The 21548-nt window shown below is 36.9% G+C and overlaps 1 non-coding gene across 1 annotated transcript; it reads left to right on the top strand.

The window, feature by feature from the left end:
- The first annotated feature begins 648 nt into the window (after window positions 1-648).
- LOC145561027 (small nucleolar RNA R71) lies at window positions 649-754 on the top strand. Its single transcript, XR_014093610.1, has one exon. It is a non-coding gene; the product is annotated as a small nucleolar RNA R71 (small nucleolar RNA).
- Window positions 755-21548: the final 20794 nt, after the last annotated feature.

Below are 21548 nucleotides of genomic sequence, written 5' to 3'. Positions count from 1 at the left end.
TTTGATTTCCATACCCTTGGCCTTGGTTTTGATTACCATAACCTTGGTTATTATAGTTGCCTCAGAAACCTTGGTTTCCTTGGTTCCTATAATTACCATTATTATAGTTATCAAATCCACCTTGTTGGTGAGAATTTCTATTTCCAAAGTTTCTTGGTCCATCAAACCTTTGATCGTTGTTATTGTTTGAGACAAAATTCACATGTTCACATTCACTACTCTCACCATCACCAAGATTTTCAAACCCATTTGAACAAGTAGAAGCATTATGGTCATAAGACCCACAAATATCACAAAATAAGCATCCATTGGGCATATTGTTAGAAGTAGAAGGAGGAGTGAGTTAGAAGATGTACCTCAAGCTTGGCCTTGATTATTGTCATATCCTTTCCCAAACTTGCAATTTTAGAGGATAGATTGTTAATGGCATTAAGGTGATAAACCAAATAAACCATTGATCCATTCTTGTTTGAAGACTCTCTTTCTCCTTCTTGCCAATCCGTATAATGGCGCACCACATCTTCTATAATGTCCACAACCTCTTCTTCGGTTTTGTTCATGATTGGGCCTCCGGCTCCCGCATCAAGACACGATTTGCCTTCAGGACTCAACCCTCCATAGAAAATTTTAATGATTTTATAGGTGGGGATGCCATGATGGGGACATCCTCTTTGATACTCCTTATACCTTTCCAAAGCTTCATACAAGCTCTCACTAGGTTTTTGCTTGAAACTTTGGATCGAAGTCCTTGCCTCTGCTGTTTTCTTTTGGGGGTAAAACCTAGACTAGAATTCCTTGGTAACTTAATCCCATGTTCTAAGAGAATTTGGCTTGACCTCCTTGTCCAACCATTCCAAGGCTCGACCTATAAGAGAGAAGGGGAACAACTTGAGCCGGATAAACTCTTGAGAAACACCATTCACTTTAATAGTGTTATAATACTTCTCGAACACTTTGAGATGGTTTAGCGGACTCTCAATCTTAGCCCCACTAAATTGTCTCCATTCGATCAAAGTGATCATGACCGGTCTTATTTCAAAGTCGTTCGCCGATGTTGTTAGCAATGCAATCCCACTTTCAAACCTATATGCACTGGGAGTTCCCAACTCCTTCAAAGTAACTCTTGGATTATCTCCCATGCTTACTTGATCTTCCTCTTCTCTTTCTTGGCGTATTTCTTCTCTTGGAGAGCTTGGACTCAAAGAATGATTAGCAACCCTTATCCTTGTTATTGTTATCTCGATTTCCAAATTAAATGGAACTAAAGTCCTTCCTCTTATCCTACGCATACAAAAACTCAAAGCAAATATCAATAGCACGGCTACAAATGTAGCCTAAAGAGAAAAATCTTTTTGTATTTTGAGAATAAGTGAAATAAACTCAACAACAAAAGCAATCATCTATGCCATTCCCCGGCAACGACGCCATTTTTGATCTAAGGCGAGACTAGGTCGTTGAAAACTAATCTACCCTTAGTCAAAAAAAAATTTATAATCTCTCAACACACCTCTATACCAAGCATAGAGTAAGTCGAGGGTCGAACCACTAGGAAAGGGAGGTGAATGCTAACGTCAAAGCTAAGTTATTTCGAAGCAATAAAGTGAGGTGTGTATATTTCAAACAATCAAACTATCAAAATGAAATCAAATTTATCTAGCACTAGAGTTAGGATCCGCATATACTCGGAATAGATATAGCTAATTGGGATTGGAGATGATTAAGTCGAGTGTTGCGAGGGAAAATCAATTAAGCAATAAAGAGAGTAAGGTAAGCTAATCTCCTAGAGGTCAAGCTAGCGCTAACTACGAGAGACTATAACTAGGAACCTTGCAAACCTACTCAATCGACAAAAGCAAGCTACAAATCAATTTTCCGTATCAATGCAAGCTTACAATGCATTCTAGTGTAACAATCAAAGTTAGCTACTCTTCAATTAATCACAGACATGCACTTAATCAAACAACCAATTTAATCACAACATCAAATCCATCAATTTCCCCCAATTAGCATCAATACATTACTCATACATGCTTCACCATTCCCCTAGCAAGAGAACTACTCACAATCCATTGAAGTCAAGATCAAAACTAAGCTAATCAACAATTTCATCATCATCATATCATTACAACTAATTCAATCACAAATTCAATTCAAACTTGAACAATCAACAAAGCAATTGAAATGATAAGCTAAAGATTGCATTAAAGTAAAAGAAATCCTTATAAACTTGCTTCAATTCAATGGAGAAAATGCTAGGATTACCAATCTTTAATCATCAATCAAGAACTTCTCTCTGTACAATCTAGAGTTCCACTCTCTAAAATTCTAATTCTAATTCTATCATAATTTTTGAAAAAATTCCTCTCTCTAAAAATAGAAAGAAAATCTATGTATAGTAAAACTAACTAAGAGAAGTTAGTTAGATCATCCCTAAATAAACCCATACAGGCGCATCCAACTATAAGGGAGAGCGCGGCCGCACAAATCTAGGTACGGAACAGAGACCCAGACAGGTGCGCCCGCGCCTGAGAGAGGTGCGTTTGCGCCACCAGGCCGCACCATAGCCGCGTGCGCCCACGCCTAGGAATAGGGCAGCCTTCTTCCCTATCATGCCGATGCTCCTCGTGCTTTCAACTTAATGCTCTTGATAAACACGGGACCTTGTAGTTTCTAAACTCCATGTTTGTGAGTTCAACACTAGAAATCATGCCCCACACGGGTTGAATGCGCACCTCAAGGACTTTAGGAACTTGCACTTCTCCATGCTTAAGCTTCAAATAGAGAACATTAGACATCCTAATCAATGCCAAACTTGGGAAGAGGCCTCGGGAAACTTGGATAATGACCTTAACCTGAAAAATAAAGGAAAACAAGCAAATAAAAGAGAAAATAACGAAATAAACCAAGAAATGCATAAAGAAATAAATCCAACTAAGAAAATGCAAAACAAAAGAAATAAAGAGTAAAATTAAGGAAAAGCTAAGTAAAAGAGCTATAAAATAACATGAAATTCACCCTAAAAAGAACCAAATGAGTGCCATAAATGACACTCATCACTTTCCCTTTTTATGGCTGTCAAGAAGTTGAAACCCAACCTCTTGGCACATCCAGTAGTGGTCTACAAAAATCAATTGATCAAACGACCAATGATAACCTTGGAATCATTCGGCAAAATGCTCAAATGAGATATTGAAATGCAAAGTATGGAAATCACTTTCAAACCAAAGAAGGTGATAAAAGGGTAAGGCATTTGCCGACTCATCGCCGAAATGACAAGGCCGACTGAGCGTGATAATACTGACCAGGTTTGGAAAGTGTATGTGGACGGGAGCTCCACTATGAACGGTTGTGGTGCAGGGGTTATATATCAGTATCTTGAAGGAGACAAGTATGAGTATGCACTACAGTTCAAGTTCTAGGCCTCAAACAATGAGACAGAATACAAAGCCTTGCTAGCCGGTATCCGTATGTGCAAGTCGGCAGGGGCGATAAAAATTGACGCCTTCTCTGACTCTTAGTTGGTCGTTAGCCAATACCATAGTGGCTATGAGGCTACCCATCTGGATATGGTCAAATATCTCCAGGAGGTAAGTACTGAGACCGAGACACTTGAAGAATTCAATCTAAGTCAAGTGCCCCGGTCCAAGAACAATAAGGAGGATGCTCTCTGTAAGATGGCATCATTTGCCTAATGTGATACACCTCGGTCAGTCTTTTGGGAAATTATGGAAAAGAGAAGCATTGAAGAGGATCCCATTGGAGTAATTTACCGAACCTCTACCTGGATGGATAACATTTGGGCATATCTGCTAGATGGTACGCTGCCAGACTCAGCTCTAAAAGCAGTCGCACTCAAAAAGCGTGCGGTAAATTTTGAAATTCGCAATGAAGAATTTTTCAAGAAAGGGTTTCTACAATCACTCTTGAAATGCACCACAATAGAAAAGGGGCAAGAGATTCTAGAAGACTTGCATTCAGGCTTCTGTGCCTCACACATAGGAGGCAGGTCTCTAGCAGAAAGGGCCATGTGGCAAGGATACATCTAGTCCACCCTTGAGGAGACGCCATGACATTAGTGAAGAAATGTGATAAGTATCAAAATTTTGGCAAACTCATACACCGTCCGGCCACAGATCTGACGACCATATATAGCCTGGTATCATTCGCCAAATAGGGCATATGGACATTCTTGGGCCGTATACCCCGGCATCAGGTGGATGGTGGTATATCCTTGTTTCTCTGGATTACTTCACCAAATGGGTGGAGACAGAGGCTGTCAAAATCATCAAGACAAAGGACATCATTTCCTTCATTTGGAAGAACATCATTACCCAGTTTGGGGTGCCTATGTCTATGGTTTTTGACAATGGTCCTTAGTTTGAGACTTTTCACCTCAAGACTTGGTTGGGAGATCAAGGGATCTCATACTGTTTTGCATCAGTCGGCCGACCCTAAGCAAACGGCCACGTTGAAGTTTTCAACAAGTTAATCTCAGACGACATTAAAAAGAAAATTGAAAGAGCTGGCGGCCTTTGGGCGGATGAGTTACCTCACGTCCTTTGGGCCATCAGAACAACAAAAAAAGGGGCGACTGGTGAGACCCTATTTCTCATGGTATACAGCAGAGAGGCCATTTTTCCCATTGAACATATGAGCCGACTCTTCTAGTCATGCTATATGATGAAGACGTAAACTAGGAAGCCATGCAGCTAGCATTGCACTCACTCCCTAAGTGCAGGGGAAATGCCACCTTGCATCATGAGATTCATTGTCTGAGAATAACTATAGCTTACAACAAAAGAGTACACAAGAGGCCCTTAAAAGTAGGGGACATTGTGTTGCGAAAAAATGGAGGCAATCGGTAGGGCCAAAGAACAAGGAAAGTTAACCACTAATTGGGAAGGCCCCTACTGAATCTATAAAGAAGTAAGAGGTGACACCTACCATTTGGAAACACCAAACAGAAGATAGCTAGCTGTAGGAAATATTTCAAGCATCCCACACGTGAGCTTCACTATGATCAAACACTTAAGCATGGAGGCGTCCATGATGGGTGTCATAAATGGCACCCATTTGATGAGCATTTAGGTTGTTTTCTTCCTCTTTTCATAGATTTCGTGCTCAATAAATTCCTAGTTTTATGCATTTGGTCTTAGTTTTACCTTTCCTCTCTTATTTTGTAGCTTTTGTGCATTTTGTTGGTTTTTCTACTCATTTTTCCTTTATTTGCTCAGTTTTCGGGGTTTTAGGTATTGTACAAGGTCCGGGTCTTAATATTGGTGATTTAATAAGGTGGAAGATGCTTTTGGAGCAAGCTCATGGCAATTGGAAAGCTCAAGATGCAAGAAAGTGGATTCTCCAAGTTCTAGCTCTTGGGCGCTCTTAAGCCGTGGTCTCGTGAAGATGGGGTGTTGAACCAACGGTCAAGTACTTTTTGGGACTGACACTCTTAGTGTTCATCATCATCATATTGCGCGGTCACTCGAAGACCTTAGCGAACGCACGAAGCCGCGAGAAGATCCGAAGAAACACAGAAGAGCGCGGGCGCACTGCCCTGCTGCGCGGGCGCATAGGCCTGCTGAGCGGGCACGCACCGTTGCTGTGCGGGCGCTCCTCTGCGGGTTATGGCTTCGCTCTTCTTTGTTTTGCGCCTTTTATAAATACCCTGTTGAACCTAATTTTTGCAGCAAGTTTCATTTTAGATTTTGATCATAATTTTAGCTTAAGTTGAGAGCTTCTCTCTCTAGTTTGAAGGTTAGTTTTAGGAGTAGATTTTAGAGAGAGAAAATGAGGAATTTCAATGCTTATTTGAGAGGTTGAAGATTCAAGATGACAATTGTATTGAAGATCTCCATTATCAATCAATGAGGATTTCTCACACTCTTTCCTCTTTATTGCTTTGTTTGATTTCATATTTGTTTGGTTTGATTTTGATGTTTGATGGTTGATTAGTGTAATTATTCTCCATATTTTGTTGATTCTTGATTCCTTTAGGTTATTGTTGATTCTTGATTCCTTTAGGTTATTGATGATAGATGATATTTTTTTGATTCATAATTTTACCTTAGTAAAGAGTTTCTCATTCTAGTTTTAGGGTTAGTTTAGGAGTAGATTTAGAGAGAGAAAGTGAGGAAATTCAATAGTTATTGAGAGATTGAAGATTCAATGGTGACAATCGTGTTGAAAATCTTCTCTATTATAAATTAGTTTTTCTAACTCTATCTCATTTTATTGCTTTGTTTAATATTCTTGTTTGTTTGGATTGATATTTATGTTTGATGCTTGATTAGTGTAGTTGTTCTTCATATTTTGTTTATTCTTGATTTCCTTAGTTGTTAGTTGATTAGATGATGATGTTAGAGTAGTTGTTTGGCTAAGAATTGGGTGAAACTTGTATGATTGATTAATTGTGATTAATTTGGGAATTATGTTGATTGATTGTTGAGATTAAAGTGATTAATGGAAATTGTGCATGTGAGTAATTCGATTAGGCCTTGAGAATTATGCTAGATTACATTGTATTTCTAATTGCACGAACAATTGATTTAGGAATTGCAATTATTGATTTGTTTAAATTGGGATTATCTTAGTCTGTTATTCGTAGAGACATCTAGCTTAAAGATTAGGAGATAGCTCTTTGATTACAATTGATTGCTCTTATCATTAGTCTTCACAACCCTTAATTGGCATGTTTATCCTAAGTTGTTGCAATTGTCATGATTACTTATTGATCCCCATTCCTAGTGTTTTATTTGTTTGGTTGTTTGTTTGTTAGTTGTAGTGTTCCTTCTTCACCTTCGACTTTGACCTACTTAGGCGCCCAAATTGAATCGCTTAAACATTACCGTTCCTTTGGGTTCGACCTTTGTCTTGCCTCTATACTAGTATTTAGGTTTGTTAAGTGTTTATAAATTTAGTTTGACTTAGAGAGGATTAGTCAACGACCTAATCTTTACCCCTCGTCAAAATTGCATCGTTGCCGGGGAACGGTGTCTATGTTTGAGTGCTTTTGATTGCTTGAGTCTAGGTCTTTGTATATACTTTTTTTTTTTTTTTTTTTTGAAAAAAACAAATGGCATGTTTATCATTTCCTCAATATTACAATGAGCTTTTTTTTATGAATATTTCAATAAACTTGAGGGATTTTTGGATTATAATTGTTGTAATCTTTGGGAGGCTTATGAGATTTGCTATTTTGGTATGAATGAGCAAACTAGTAATGTAGTTGAAAGCATTCATAATGGTGAATTTAGAGCATTGTCAATTGACAATGCTTGTAATTTCTATGTTTGGTTTGCTTGGGATGTCTATAATAGAGGTAATCATGTTTCTAATATTGATGTGCAATGTCATGATTCTTCTAATGTTAGCATAATTTTCCATGATTTGTCACATGATCCCATTAGTGAACCTATAACAAATGTTTTCAAGTTATGATGATGAGGTGCATGCTCAAGTTGATACTAATGGTGTGTTTCAATTTTCTCCATTATTTGCCATGTCTTCTTGTGATGTGCTTCATTCCCTTAATGATAAATCTCATATGCTTGGTTGTACCCCCACTCCCCAATGTGATGAATATGCTCAGGGTTTTAATGTTGATTTTTCCAATCTTGGTTGTATGTCTTCTTCTTTTATTGAGCCTCAACCTTCTACACTTTTTGAATCTCTTGTTGCTATTTTTGAAAATCAAATTAGGCATATTGAGCTTAGTAATGAGCTTGGGCCTAGTAAGGAGTCGATTCTTAACTCTATGAGAAGTAAATTAGAGATGATGAAAAAGAGTGAGGGGTGTCTTGAGGAGAGAAGAAGGAGACGTGGAGAGCTTGATAGCCAATTTTCATCTTTGATGCTTGTGTGTGAAAATTTCAAACCCAATGTGTGTGTTGAAGATGATGATGATTTTGAGCAACCAACAGAGGGTGAGGATCCTATTGGTGAGCATTTGAGTGAGAGTGAAGAAGTTAAGAATGAAGAGAGTGTTAATTTTAAAAACCCTAACCCTCCTTCCCATCTTAATGAGTCTCTTGTCCATGATTGTGATTCTTCTATCCACGACTATCTAGACTCGTTTAAGGTTATGTCCAATGCGTTCTTTGAGAGTCAAAAGAAAACCCATAGCTTTTTTGAATGAGTTCATTGAGGAAGATCCATGGGAGAGAGATGAGTTTGAAAAAAATTTGCATCCATTCATGCATGGTTTTGAGACCTTGGGATTTAAAGATGTTGAGGGAGTTGTTGTTCACAGTTGTGATGGAGGGGATTATGTAGTTCCTCTTGGAAGTTGGATGTTTGAGGGAGATAGAGATCATGAGTGTTCTTCTTTTCAGGATTCTATGATTGATTTCCTTGCCCTTATTGGTGATGTTAGGCATAGTGGTGAGGAAGAGTTCATTTGTGAGACTATAGCCCCTATTCCCTCTTCTCATGTCCCTTTTTCAAGGAGAGTTGACCATATCCCTTACACTCCTATTTCCCTCCCTTCTTTTGTCAAAAAGACTATTAGGGACCCCCTTGTCTATAATGATTTATATGTGCCTCATTTGTCCCCTATTGAGGAAAAGGGTGATGTTGCCACCCAAAAACATTTTGAAGAGAGTTTGCCTTCTTCTTCTTTTTTTTCCTTTTCTTATTTTGTTGAATTTTCTTTTGATTCTTCTTCTTTCTCTTGGCATCTCTCTCCTCATAGGTTTCCACTAAGCTTGTTGCATCTTGCATGCCTTCTTTTTTTTTCATGTGCACACTTACTTTCTTATGAAAAGTAGTGCATTTGACAAGCTCTTGCGTGTGTTGTATTATAATTTTCTAGAGCGGTCAAGCTTGGACCTCAAGCAAGCCTTTCTCGGGAAGTAACCCGTGTTTTATTGCTTTCATTTTCTTTTCTTTTTAGAACTGATTTTCTCTCATGGAAATGTTTGTGTGCCTTTTGCTAGGTACATGAATTGCTATACTTTGGTGCATTGGGTTGGATCGAGATTCAATGAAATTTGGAACCACAATTGCTAGCATATGGAAAGCAAGATTCAATGATAGAGGAAATTGGCTTTGAAAAGTTAAATTGGGTTATTTGCATGTATTTACACCCACTAACATCCGGTAATATTTTTCCTTGCTCTTTATCTAATGGTTGATGATTTGTTGGTTTGATTTATTTCTTTTCCCCTCCCATGGATTATTTGATTTATGATTTGAGTGTATTATCTCATTCAAGCTTGGGGGAGGGTATTCTATCATGTTTGGTGGAATGTTGATCCATATATGCCATGCACAATTGTATATGCATTTCCTTGTTATTTATTTTAAAAACTCTAAAAAGATTTTTGTTTCTGTCAAGGCAAATTTGCAATGTGTTTTGTTTTGTTCTTGCTTTGGACTTAATACCTTTATTTGGACTTATATAGTTGAATGCTTTTCTTCTTAAATGGTAACGGTGTGCACGATTTGAGAGTATCTTTGGTTGATTCTAGGATAGAGTATGCTAACGTAGTACTTTACAACTTTTAGGGCCTTGAAGCCGGTTTCTATTGTAATTGAAAATTTGCAATTGCTCCCTTTTGGTGAATTTGAACTAATAGTGAGTGTTTGCTACAACCATGTGAGGTTTCCTTCTTTTCAAGCCTTCTACTATTTTTTTAAGAGCGACAAATGGATCCTTTGCTATTGTGTAATTTATCTAGAGTTTTAATTTCATCTCCCGAGATCGCGACCGAGCCATTTAGGAAGGACAAAGGCATCTTTTCGGGGTAGTAATTTTTCTTTTTCTAGGATAGTTTTCTTTTCTATGCTTTGGGTTTTTATTTGCCTTCTTGCTAACCATTTGAGCCATATACCCTTCTTTTCAAGCCACATCTTTAGATCTTGAGCCTTTTGTTTCATTTTTGTTCCCATCATCGGTTTTGTGAAGCATTTGGTCTCTTTTGTTGGAGTTTTGATGGATGAGAATGATTGTTTGGTACTTATAATGAAAAGCAAGTTTGTGTTGTAAATATTTTGTGAATAAAAAGCAAATGCAAAAGTTGAAAAAGTCGTCCATAGTTAAAAGAGGCGAGGACAATGAATAAAGTGAAAAAATGAAAAAAAATCAAAAATGAGAAAAAGCAAAACAAATTCAAACTCTTTGGCAAAATTAATAAAAAGTGAAAAATGAGAAAATTCAAAAAGTATTTTGATGTAAGTGTCTTTCTCCCTATTTTAAGCATTGAGGACAATGCTTTATTCAAGCTTGGGTGGAAGCGTTCTTACGCTTTTTGTACATATATTTGTGATTCTTAGCTTTGAATAAGCTTGAGGGTGTTGTGTTTTTGTTTGGTGATTACTTGGTTTTGGTGTTAAGATTTTGGCCAATCTTTGCTTCACGATTTAGGTATACCACCAAATTTCAAATTTTAGCCTACCCTCACCCTTCTCGTCTTTACATTACAACCCTTTCTAAGACCTTTCGACGTTTTTGGTTGAGTCACAAATCGGTGAAGGGAGATGTAGGTCAAGCTTATAGAGCGGTATGCAATAGTTAAGACGTCGAGTAGCCTCAAACTTCTTTCTTTTCCGGTTCCTTTGAGGAACCATTGAGATGCTCACTAAAGGTAGATTTGAAGGTAATAGGGAGAATGTGCTAAAAATGTTTTGAGATGAAATTGAATAGCGTTTCATTATTTCTCTATGCTTAGCATATACTATTTTTCAATCAACCTTGGATACCTTGAAACGTGCATTCCCTTACTTGTATAGAAAGATTTGCATTCATTATGCTTGTACATTTGCAAAAGTCCACTCATGAACATTTGTTTTCTTTCCTTTTCTTTTTGCTTCTTTATTTGTCATGCTTTGCCTTGTTTGTTTTGTTTGTATGAGTTATGGGTTAATCTCTTAGGAAACCCTTTCGATAGTATTACTCGTCCTCTAGGGCGATCTAGGGGTTTAAATGGCTTGTCTTTAGTTGCTAAAATTGACAGTGATTCATACAAAAGTGAGTTAGTGTATAATCTTGTCTCTTCTCTTCTTCTTTGTTTGTTTGAATAAGCTCATCATTTCTCCCTTGTTTTGGTTTTGCTCGAGGACGAGAAAAAGTTAAGCTTGGGGGCATTTGATGAAATGGCACTCATTTGACGAGCATTTAGGTTGTTTTTACCTTAATTTCATAGCCTTCTTTCTTAATAAATGCTTATTTTCATGCATTTTATCTTTATTTTCCTTTTCTCTCTTGTTTTGTGTTTTATGGTTTTTCTTGTCTTTTCTCCTTTATTTATCTTATTTTTTTGTTGTAGGTATTGAACGAGGTTTGGGTCTCGATATTGATGATTTTCCAAGTTGGAAGATGCTTGTGGAGTAGGCTAATAGAATTGAGGAAGCTCAAGATGCAAGGAAGTGGATGCTCCAAGTTATGGCTCTTGCGCTCTAGAGCCGTGCTCCCATGAAGAATTGGTGTTGAACCCACCAAAAGTGCTCAAACTTACTACCTATACCATCATGCATCATCCAGAGCTCGCGGGTTCATTATTGAGCGCAAGAGCGGCAAAGAAAGTCGGAAAAAACCCAGATCAGAGAGGGCGCGCAATCCAGTCGCGCGTGGTGCGCATCCTAGCCCCGCGGCGCCACCTTGTAGCGTGAGCGCGCGTGGCTAGGGTGCGTGCACGCGCCTATGCCCTTGGGGCGCACCTCCCCTACTTTCCGACTTTGATTGTTCTCTTTTCCGCGCCTCTATAAATACCTTTCTATAAACGATTTTTGTAAGAAGTTTTATTAGACATAATTTTGATAATAATTTTAGCTTAGTTGAGAGTTTCTCTCTCTAGTTTTAGGGTTAGTTTAGAATTACATTTAGAGTGAGAAAGTGAGGAATTTCAATGGTGATTGAGAGATTGATAATTCAATGGTGACAATTGTGTTGAAGATCTTCTCTATTATCAATGAGCATTTCTAACTCTATCTCATTTTATTGCTTTTTTTAATATTCTTGTTTGTTTGGATTGAATTTAATGTTTGATGCTTGAATAGTGTAGTTGTTCTTCATATTTTCTTGATTCTTGATTTGCTTAATTATTAGTTAATTAGATGATGATGTTAGAGTAGTTGTTTGGCTAGGAATTGGGTGAAACTTGTATGATTCATTGATTGTGATTAATTTGGGAATTGTGTTGATTGATTGTTGAGATTATAGTGATTAATGGAGATTGTTCATGTGTGTAATTCGATTAGGACTTGAGAATTATGCTAGATTACATTGTATTGCTAATGACACGAACAATTCATTTAGGAATTGCAATTATCGATTGGTTTGGATTGTGATTCTCATAGTTTGTTATTCGTAGGGACATCTAGCTTAACGATTAGGAGATAGCTCTTTAATTCCAATTGATTTATCTTATCATTAGTCTTCAAAATCTTTAATTGGCATGTTTGTCTCAAGTTGTTGCAATTGTCATGATTACTTGTTGATCCCCATTCCTAGTGTTTTATTTGTTTGGTTGTTTGTTTGTTAGTTGTAGTGTTCCTTTTTCACCTTCGACTTCGACCTAGCTTAGGCGCCAAAATTGAAAGCGCTTGAATATATCGTTCATTTGGATTCGACCCTTGACTCTCTAAACACCAAAAAAAAAAAAAAATCCTATTCTATAAGTTGATTGGGCACGAGCTCCAATACACATAAACAATTATTGGATATCTTAGACAGATCATCGGACGATCTAAAATTCTGACCACCAATGGTTTCCTTATAAACCTTTTTAAAGCGAAGGGAGTCAGAAGTAAATGATAGCACCACCGGTTTCTCAAAACTGATTACCTCGCCTAAAATCCTACCTAATGAATCAATAGTATATCATATTATCTGTAATCAATGCGAATATAATATTTCTCCAGCTAAGTTCCATAGAAACGAAAATCGAATAAGGAAATTAAAAAAATGAAGAATTACTAGTTCTCAAAAAACTTAAAAATGCTTAAACAAATTTTACTAAATTTTTTAAATATAGTTATCATAGAAAAAATAAATTAGAAATAACTTTTTATTTTAAATTATGCAAACCAACTAAAGTTGTTGACTAAGGTTGTTTACTTTAAAGTTGTTGTTGTTGTTGTTGGCCCTGTTGCTGCCTTTGGAACCCAGGTGGTCTCGACTTAAACTGAGGAGTGGGATGGTTTTGTGGTTGTTTCCCAAATGTTTGGTGCTAAGGAGCTTGTTGTGGGTATTACTGCTGTTGAGGGTAGTGATTCTTGACTCCCATGTAGTAGCTATTGTTGTTGAAGGGAAGTCGAGGTTGGGCCTGAAAAGCATTGACTTGCTCCTGCATTACCATAGTCCCATTAGAATTCACAAAACACTCCATTTTCCATGTGCTCAATTACACCACATAAAATATCATTCAGCCTAGAAGTAGCCACTACATTGGCGTGCATAGATGACCTAATGATATGTCCATTTCATATAGTATTTTACCCCCGTCCCTTGGTCATAATTGGTAGTGTTTTTGGCTCTTTAGAGCCACTTTTAATAATAATTGGTGTTTTTTATTGTTTTCGTAGTTTTTTTTTAGTTTTGTAGGGATTTGCACCTTTAGAACATTTTCCCGGGATTTTTATGGAGCAACTACGAGCATTGGTGGAGCACGACCAGTTTTCGTAGCCTAGGGCCGGTTAGAGTCATCAAACCGGTGATTAAGGGCTTAACATTGTGATACCGACGCATTTAGAATAAGTATTTAAGACCAGAAAAAGGAAATTCGGATTGGGCCAAAGGATTGGAGCCCAATCAAGAAGTATAAGATAGCCCAAGAACTTCGCCCAGCCAAATATGGCTCTGCCCGAAGGCGCGCTCGGCTGGGCGGGGCGAAAGAAGAACGAAGCACCCCTTCGCCCAAGCTCGCGCCTGGCCGGGCGCAAGAGATGCCCTTGATGGAAAAAAGGCGGGCTCGATCGGGCGGTGTGGCGCCCTACCGGGCGCGTGTTTTTGAGGATGTTAGTTGAGACGATTAACACAAGAGGGGGGGTGAATTGTATCGAGTTTTTAATGTCTACTTTTGCGGAATAATAAAACAATGCACATAGGAACTTGCAAGAACACACAGATTTTACGAGGAAACCTTCCAGGGCCCAACTAGAAGTAAAACCTCGACCCTACATTAGGGATTTCAAACACAAACCACTTCACTATAATAGGGCAAACACCAAGTTACAACCTATTAAGCACAGACCTTTGTTCACAAGTTCCACACTTGCTACTCGATAGGACCCTATCCTGCCCAATCTAAGTACCACACTTAGATTCACTCGTACTTCCAAAGTACAAAACTCTCAGCTTCACACTAGAAGCTTACACAACCTGTATGTGATGTAAAAAGATAACAAACTCACCCAAATAACCCAAACAATACAAATGTATGACACCTAGTATATGATAGGCAAGCTATGCACAAAATCCGAAACTAATATGACAAGTTAGAAGCTTGGTAAACTTACTCCATTAATGCTCAGTGATTTTTCCACGCATGAACTCGCAAAAACTTTGAACCATTTCGATCTCTACTATTTATACAAGTAGGACTTTTATAGCCAGTAGGTTTTCTAAAAGATAATTAGTTAAGTTAACTTATCTTTAAAACACGGTTTTATGAAAATCATATTTGAAGAAAATCTTTTCCGGAAAAAAAAGATAGAAAGATATTGTTAAAAAGAATCATATCTTTTAACAAACCGATTTTAAGAAATAAAACCTTTTAGAAAATCTTTTCTAAAATCTATCTTTTATATTTTCCTTATTAATTTATTTACCAAGCAAACTTGCAACGCTTCTAATAAATCTCGTGCATTAACCTACTTAACATGTTAACAATAATCTAGAAGATAAAAAACCATAACTAAATTAAATTGCTGCGTCGCGCTTCTGTACATGTAGGTTACTTGGGCTCCACGTAGACTAAGTTCCTTCAGGGACCATAGCTTGCTAACTTCAAGTTCCTGTTAGGGAACGTTCCTGTTAGGGAACTCAGTTCTTGTTAGAGAACTTAGTTGTTGTTAGAGAACTCTTCTTCTTTTCTGTTTAACTTTTTGTATAAAGATCTCCTCATGTCTTCTTAGTTCAAGTTACTTCTTCCATCACCACGATCAACTTCACCTAAACTAATCAAACACTTGAAAACCTTTATTAGATGAGTTTGCTTTAGTTTAAGTTCCTAATCATCAAAACCTTTAAGCTTCAACAATTTCCCCCTTTTTGATGATGACAAACTTAAGCAAACTCTTGAGAAAAGTTAAACAAAATAGAAGGGCGTATTTTTGTATTTTTTATTTATTGACAAAAAGATAAACACACAGATAACTAAAAATACGAAAACAAGAAAGCAAAAATAAACAAAACAAAACATAAATAAACTAAGCTACTTAGCATCATATCAGAAGAAATTTCTGATACTTTATCAACTGAAACCCAGAACAACTTTCGCTTCCAAGTTTGCTTCTTCTTTTCCCTCTTTTGGCATTATAAAAATGTTCTGCTTTTTCAAGTTTATTAAGCATCTAGCCACAGCCCCACAAGCAATTCATCGAGTGTGGGAAACTGAATGCAGCGCTGCTAACTTCCCTTAAATAAGTTCCACTTTCCTGCATAAGTGTTCAAAACATACAAATACACACAAGTATAGGCCAAGTTCCAACTATTCATTTAAAAATCAAAAGATTTAACATCCTGCTGAACAATTTTAAAAATATTACAGCCAAAATTAATTGTTCAAACAATAAAACAGAAATTGAAATTGTTCATGACTTCAAAGTGAACTAGGCTAGGCTAATAATAAGGTTAGAAAATAAGATTGCAGAGTTAATTCTTCAGGAACTCCATAATTTGTTTGCTATCTTCCTTCTGTTTAGCAGCAAAAGAGTCAAATCTTTCCTCAAGACTCTCAATTTGCTGTTGAAACTGCAGTTTTTGATCCTTCGGAAGCTTGTCTTGCTGCTGCACAGACTTTTCTAACCTCTAGAATCTTCTCAGCAGATTCTTTCACTACCTTTTCAGCCAACACCAACCTAACAGTCAACTTGGCAACCTGTCCATCCAGATCCCTGTCATCAGTATTCAGCTCAACTGGCTTCTCCATACTGGTTTGAGGAGCAGAGCTTGTTGACAGTCTCATGCTCTTTCTTACAGGCTGCTCAGCCTTTTCCTTTTCTTTTCTTTTTTTTGTTTCTCTCTTCTTTTTACCCTTCTCCAGTTTATGAATCTTCCCATTAACCACCTCCAAGCTAATTCCCAGCAGAGTTTCCTCATTTATCACATTTTCTGGTTTCTCCACCAAACCTCCATACTTTCCCTTTAAAACTATTCCAAAACTTTCAAAGACTGTGGACAAGATGGCTCCATATTTAACCTTAGTGTTACTTGGAACATAATGTGCCAATTGCTGAAACATAAGCGAGGGAAAATTTATCTTTATTTTCTTCGATAGACAAAAAATCACAGCCATGTCCATTAGACATGCTTCCCCCCTTTCTTTGATGTACGAGGCAGAATGGTTTTCTTTACTAAATTGAACAGCAACTTGTTCAATGGGCTTAAGTCATTGTGACTCATAATGTTCTTCCCCCTTTTTCCTCCAAGTGCTTCAACTATGTCACCACTCAAATACTTTCCAACTTTTACACTTGCCTTCCCTTTGATGTAGGTCTCATATCCAGCAATAGGTGTTTTCAGAATTTTGCCTAGGGTTTCAACTTTGAACTCAATTTTTACCCCATTAATTGCACTAGATATAACTCCCAATTTTACTTAAAAATTCTAACAAAACTCAGTCATAGCAATTGGGTACATGTAATTATCAGAGGCTTTAGACAACACATATTCCCAACCTTAGAACTTAATTAAATTAAGAAATTCTAGGAACCTAGCTTTTCTACACCAAGTGAAATCAATGCGATGACCTACAACATACCTTCTTGCTAGTGATTCAAGCTCAGCTTGATCAATGATCTCTTCATTTTCTTCCTTATCAGAATTTTCTCCCTCCGAGTCCTCTAATCTTTCAACAAAATCCTCAACTTCTTGAATGTGTTCCTCAACTGTCTTTCTCTTCTCTTTCATCTCCTTCCACTCTTTCAATTTCAGAAGAACTGAGTCAGACGTGAATTCCTCTAATTCTGCAGGTTTAGGGTTTTGAGATGGAGAGGATAGGTTGGGTTTGGCTTGAGGTTCTTTGTAGGACACTAAGGGAAGAGATGACACTTCTTCTTTTTCCTGGTTTTGGAGGTTGTGAGAGCTTTTGGAGGAGCTAATTGAAGTGATGATAACCATGTTTATGTCTTGAAGGGGTAGAAGTTTGTAGAAGGTTTTTCACAGTGGGTAATTTTGATTTGACAGTGATGATGTAAAGGTGGGTGAAGATTCCTTTTATAGTAAATGAATCGGTGCGAAGGAAATTAAGGGTTTTTCATTTTTCAGTCATTAATTGAACATATTCAATTAATTTTTCAAATTTTAAATTAACAAGATGAATTTGCCAAAATCCTTTTCTTTCTAAATTCATTTAATTAAAAAAAAAACTTTCTGAAAATAAAACCCCACAATTGGAACACGCTTTCTACACATGTGTAATGTACATAATTAATAACTTACAGAGTTAAGAGTTTTAATGAACTTACCTCTAGTAATTAACAACGGTGACACTTCAGCTATGTTTAGCACACCAAGATTGTGCTAAATGCTCTTTTTGATCTATTTACATTATTTTTGACTTTGTCATATCTTGGAACTTCAGAAGCAATCAATTCAGCTTGATCATCCCAAGTTTCAATCTCAATTTCCCAAATCTTTCTCTGCTCAAGGGCTTGGTTAGAATATTTGCAACATGATTTTCAGTATGACAAAATTCTAACTTAATATTCCCTTGCTCCACATTATCTTTTAAAAAGTGATGCCTAATGTGGATATGTTTTACCTTTGAGTGTTGAACTGGATCCTTAGAAATACATATAGCACTGGTATTATCATAGTAAATAGGCACACATTTAAAAATAATACCAAAATCTCTAACCTGTTGCTTTATCCAAAGTACTTGTGAACAACATGCTGCTGCTGCCACGTACTCAGCCTCAGCTGTAGACATTGCACCTGTGTTTTTCTTCTTGGAACCCCAAGAAACTAAACAAGGTCCTAAAAACTGTACCATACCTGAAGTGCTTTTTCTATTGACCAAATCACCTACATAGTCAGCAACAGTAAAGCCATTTAAATCAAAGAAGTCACTTCTAGGATAGAAGAGACTCAACTCATCAGTTCCTTTCAGGTGTCTAAGGATTCTCTTTACTGCTTTCAAGTGAGACTCCTTTGTGTTTGCTTGGAACCTGGCACACAAACCTACACTAAAAGATATGTCAGGTCTACTAGCTGTTAGATAAAGTAAAGAACCTATCATACCTCTATACATAGATTGATCAACATAAGTTCCAGTTGGATCTTCATCTAATCTGGTTGCTATACCCATTGGAGTGTTATTAGTCTTAGCATTATCTAGCTTGTACTTCTTGGTTAGTTCCTTGATATATTTTTGTTGATGGATCATGATTCCTTCTTCAGTTTGCTTGATTTACAATCCGAGGAAGAAGTTTAATTCTCCCATCATACTCATTTCAAATTCTCCACTCATAAGGTCAACAAAATACTTGCACAAAGATTCATCAGTTGCACCAAATAAAATATCATCCACATAAATTTGTACAACTAATATGTCAGTCCCATTTGATTTTAAAAACAAAGTTTTATCTATTTTACCACGTTTAAAACCATTTTGCTGTAGGAACTTAGACAATCTTTCATAGCATGCTCTAGGAGCTTGCTTCAGCCCATAAAGAGCTTTGTCAAGCTTATAGACATGGTTTGGGAACTCTAGATTTTCAAATCCAGAAGGTTGTTCCACACAGACTTCTTCATTTAAGAGTCCATTTAGAAATGCACATTTAACATCCATCTGGAGCAACGTGAATCCCATATAAGCAGCAAAAGCAATAAGTAACGAATAACCTCTAACCTGGCTACTGGTGCAAATGTTTCTTCATAGTCTATTCCTTCTTGTTAATTGAAACCTTGAACAACAAGTCTTGCTTTGTTCCTGACAATAATATTATGCTCATCTAGATTGTTCCTAAAAACCCACTTTAGACCTATAGTCTTCTTATCCTTGGGTCTAGGTTCTAGATGCCAAACTTTATTTCTTTCAAACTCATTTAACTCAGCTTGCATAACATTAATCCAGTCTACATCAGTTAAAGCTTCAACATATTTCTTAGGTTCCATAGAAGAAAGAAATGAATAAAATGCACAGAAGTTTCTAAGCTGAGATCTAATCTGAGTTCCTTTTGTAATATCACTCATGATTGTATCCACATGATGTGATTTATGATATTTCCATCGTTTTGGTGTAAAGTCCTTGACTAGATACAACCTTTCCTGATTATTGTAGACTGGTTCTTCTGTAGGAACTTGGTCTTGAGTCTAAGTTGGAACTTCAACAGGATATTCCTTAACCTGATCTTGATTTTGTTCTTAAGGAGGAGTTCCTGGTGCATTCTCCATTTCATATTCTGCATTTGCTTCTTGATTCGTTTGTTCTACATTTTCAACTTGCTGCTTCTGCAATGATGTTGATTCCTCACCTGGATCTGGCTTACGCACAAGTCCAATTTCAAAATCATCATCACAATCCTGTACATCATTTAACTGTTCAGTTTCATCAAATATAATATGTACAGATTCCTCAACACACATTGTTCTCTTATTATAAACTCTATAGGCTTTACTATTTGAGGCATATCCTAAGAATACTGCCTCATCACTACGTTCATCAAACTTTCCCAAGTTCCTTTTACCATTGTTATGAACAAAGTAACTACATCCAAAAGATTAAAATAAGAAATATTAGGCTTTCTCCTTTTGATTAGCTCATAAGGAGTTTTGTTGGTGATGGCTCTAACAGATACTCTGTTAAGAATAAAGCATGGTGTATTCACTGCTTCTGCCTAGAAGTTCCTAGGCAGTCCACTTGAGATTAGCATTGTTCTGGCCATGTCTTCAAGGCTTCTATTCTTGCGTTCAACAACTCCATTATGTTGTGGAGTTTTAGGGGCATAGAAGTTGTGATCCATTCCATGCTCAGTGCAAAACTCATCAAATTTTGAGTTTTCAAATTCAGTTCCATGATCTGATCTAAGGTGAATTAGTGGATTACCTGTTCTTCTCTGTTCTTTCTTTACAAAGGCTACAAATTCATCAAATGTCTCATCTTTGCTAACAAGAAAGAAAACCCAAGTAAACCTTGAAAAGTCATCAACAATAACCATTACATATCTCTTACCACTTCTACTTTGGATTCTCATAGGACCACATAAATCCATATGAATAAGTTCCAAAGGTATTTTTGTACTTACAATTTTCTTGGACTTGAAAGAAATTCGAGTCTGTTTTCCTCTAACAAAAGCATCACACACTTTGTCATACAGGAACTTAATGCAAGGAAGTCTTTCCACTAGTTCCTTAGATCTAAGTTTATCAAGTAAAGTAAAGCTTGCATGGCCAAATCTCTTGTTCCATAATAGAGGATCATCCTCAATAACACTGAGTCATGTTAAACTGCTGTTATAAACCTCGTTAAGATCAACAACATATGTGTTCCCTTTACGAGTTCCTTCTAAAATAATGTTCCCAGTGTCATTGTGAATGATTATGCATTTATTGGAAGTAAAGCTTACAGAGTTACCTTTGTCACAAAATTGTGAAATACTTAACAAGTTGTGTTTGAGACTCTTGACAAAAATACATTATCAATAGCATGGGAACTTGACCTTCCTACCTTGCTAATAGCAATTATATCTCCTTTCATGTTATCACCAAAGTTCACAGTTCCCCCATAGTAGGCATCCAGTGAGAGAAATCTAGATTTGTCTCAATTCATGTGCTTAGAACAACCACTGTCGAGGTACCAAGTGTTGTTCCCCCTCACTGGAACCTGCAAGAGAAATCATACGTTAGTGTCAGGAACCCAGGTTTCCTTGGGTTCCTATGTAACAGCAGCAGGTTCATTCTTCTTGATCACATCTGTTCTACATGTTTTTCATTTTTCTGTGTACTCTTTTCTTTCTTAGGACACTTAACCTGTTTATGTCCTGTATTGCCACAGAAACAACAAAAAATACTACTAGGTAGGTCAACATACTTCTTTTCCTTTAAGAACTTCTTTTTGAAACCCAAACCTTCAGTTCTTTTGGTTTGAGCTTTGGTGATCTAATCTGGAACTCTGTACTCTATAGGTTGTTTACCTTTCCTAGATTTCTCAATTTCCCCCTCAAGTCGTGCCTTATTTAATTTTAGATCTTCCAAATCAGATTTTAGTTTTTCAAATTCGGATATTGAGCAAGTGCAGGAACTTCAGAATTAGAGCATCAAGACAGAGTTTCATCAAGGACAGTTCCACATTTAACATTATATTATCATGTTTCAACCTTCCTTTAGTTTCTTTCAAATAATTATTGTCATCAAACAGACTAATGAACCTGTATTGAATGTCAAATTT

The sequence above is a fragment of the Chenopodium album genome, chromosome 9 (genome assembly GCF_948465745.1).
Source record: "Chenopodium album chromosome 9, dcCheAlbu1.1, whole genome shotgun sequence".
NCBI lineage: Eukaryota > Viridiplantae > Streptophyta > Magnoliopsida > Caryophyllales > Amaranthaceae > Chenopodium > Chenopodium album.
The sequence above is the reverse complement of the archived record's forward strand: the minus strand, read 5'-3'. Positions and strand labels throughout refer to the sequence as shown.